The sequence below is a fragment of the Neophocaena asiaeorientalis genome, unplaced genomic scaffold (assembly GCF_003031525.2).
Source record: "Neophocaena asiaeorientalis asiaeorientalis breed wild unplaced genomic scaffold, Neophocaena_asiaeorientalis_V1.1 scaffold596, whole genome shotgun sequence".
Classification (NCBI taxonomy): domain Eukaryota; kingdom Metazoa; phylum Chordata; class Mammalia; order Artiodactyla; family Phocoenidae; genus Neophocaena; species Neophocaena asiaeorientalis.
The window spans coordinates 8,360-10,819 of NW_020172108.1; the positions used below are offsets into that span (position 1 = coordinate 8,360).

The following is a 2,460-nucleotide window of genomic DNA, read 5'->3' on the forward strand; positions in this document are numbered from 1 at the left end:
AAAAAAAAAAAAAAAAAAAAAAATGCAGTAAACATGTACAAGGAAGCAAAAATATTAAAAAAAAAAAACAAGTTTGCTGAGTATTGGAAGTTGTTGCAAGAGGGGCACGCCAAGATAATGTAACAGAGTCCAAATTACATAACATGCAGCAAGGAGTTCTCTTGTTTTAACAACTCCTAGAAAATAAACCAGTAATCTCAATGCAAGAATATCACCGCTGGGTTAACAGGCCAAATTTTCTGAGGGACACAGGTAGTAATTCACTATACTTCCCCTTTCTCTAATACCTTTTCTCACACCAATTTCTTTTCTTTCCTCAAGGATAGATTTTATCTTGTTGAAAAAAATTTAGTTTTATTTGTAAAGTGTAGTAAATAATATCCTGATTGAAGTAGGCAGCGTTTTAGCTGAAGATGCTCAGGAATCAAACTTTTGAAAAACGCCAATCAGCTAGCTAGCTAGCAGTTATCATCAGTGGCTTGCAGAAAAAAAATTACAGATGCTATGTTTGCTAAATAGATAAAAAGAATAAGCACTTTAAAATGGGTGAAAAATCCCAGGATTTATTGTGACCTAGACCAGAGGTCCCTAACCTTTTTGGAACCAGGGACCGGTTTCCTGGAAGCAAATTTTTCCAGGGAGTGGGGGCGGGTGTGTGAGGTTCAGGCGGTAATGTGAGCCATAGGGAGCGGCAGATGAAGCTTAGCTGGCTTGCTTGCGACTCACCTCCTGCTGTGCAGCCCGGTTCCTAAGAGGCTGCGGACTGGTACCCGTCCAAGGCCAAGGGGTTGGGGACCCCTGACCTAGACACTCAAAAGCAGACAGTTGACCTTTGATTAAGCCCATTTTCCTGTGGAGTGAGCCATAAGGGGCTCCAAGACACAATTTGGTTTCAACAGTGTTCACAGCCAGAGGGCAAACTCAGAATGTCTCCTCCTCTTGCAGAAACTGGAACATGGATGAGAAGTCTTTTTTTGAGTAGCCCTTCACGCACATCATTCCTGTAGATCTGATGGGCTTGACTGCCCAGAAGGATTGGGCTCTTCGTGCTGATAGCAGAGCCTCATGCTAATCCCAGATCCTTAGCCATGAGTGTTGCTCCGAATCCACCCTGATAGTAATTAGCTAAGGGAACGCCATCCATCACCCCAGGTACAGGATTATAAGTGTCATGTGACCAACATCGTCCTGAGCTCATATTTAGGATTTTAGCCAAGAGTTTTGGGTCAAGCCCTAACCTGAGTCCCAGATTCATAGCTTCAGCAGTTCCAATCCTACTAATAGCTAACAGCAAGTTTTTGCAGATCTTCCAAGCCTGGCCAGTCCCAACAGCTCCACGATGCACCACACGGGAGCCCATGCGTCACAGCAGCTCAACCCCTCTCATCCTAAATGTGAGGTTGCCAGACTGAGCCGTTCCCACACCACCAGAAACAGGGGCATCCGTGAAAACTGCTCCCATTTTCTCAACTTCTTTGACCAATTCTCTCAAAACCATAGGATCAACAGTACTGGAATCTATTAATGGTGAGTCTTCCTTCACTTTTTTGTGAATTCCATTTGCTCCAGAATAAGCTTCTAGCACATTGATGCATTGCATAACTCTGTCAGCTTTTTTCGGCTACATCTGCTGCGGAAGACACTACCGGGTTCACCTGCATCTAGAAGCTCTTTGCACGCATCAGGGAACACATCATCAATAATGAGTGGCTAGCCATGTTTCATGAGATCTTTTGCCATTGGATTCCCCACGTTGCCTACTCCAATGAATCCAACTGGAGTCTTAGAAGCTATTGACCTAGAACACAGCGCTGCAAGGCTGGCCACCGCCGGCTGCTGCGGACGACTCCTGTACCAGAGGCCGGAGGTGGCTCCACGGAGACGGGAGGAGGCTGCCACGCTGACCCCGCCCCTCCTTCCCACGGTGACCTCCTCGACTCCTGGCTCACCCACTGGCTGCTACAGGGTGCGTAGTGCGGAGGGCCGGCTCGGCTGTGGCGATTCTTAATACCTCTTTGTTACTGGGTTACACATACAATTTCACCTAGTGAGCGATTTAACAGAAGGAATTATTTTCTACGGCATTTTTGTGGCACAGCAGATAGAAGTGAGGTCACTATTGCTTTGAAAAACTGAATTAAAAATTTATAGAAAGTCATGATTCATTCTACAAATATGCTGAGTCAAAGAAACATGAAAATTGATGCGATGGAGGAAGAGTGCTAGACTTCCCTGATGCTCAACTGGGACCTTTCTTCTGGTGTCAGAACATGGTTGTGTAACTCCTTTAATCCCAGCAGATTTTCCAAAAGTTCCAGAATCTTCAGATTTTGGTAGCCCGTTTACTGCCTTTGCCCCCCACCTCATGCCAAACCCTCACCCCACCCCGCACACATTTATTTTTTACCAGTTGTCTTCCGGGGTGTTTTTCTTTGTATAGTTATTGCAGCAGTTTGGTAA

General features: G+C 45.3%; 1 pseudogene; it reads right to left on the reverse strand.

Moving 5' to 3' along the window:
• Nucleotides 1–921: 921 nt before the first annotated feature.
• The window catches only part of LOC112403908 (3-hydroxyisobutyrate dehydrogenase, mitochondrial pseudogene), a 3,943-nt pseudogene continuing 2,404 nt past the window's right edge, over nucleotides 922–2,460 (reverse strand).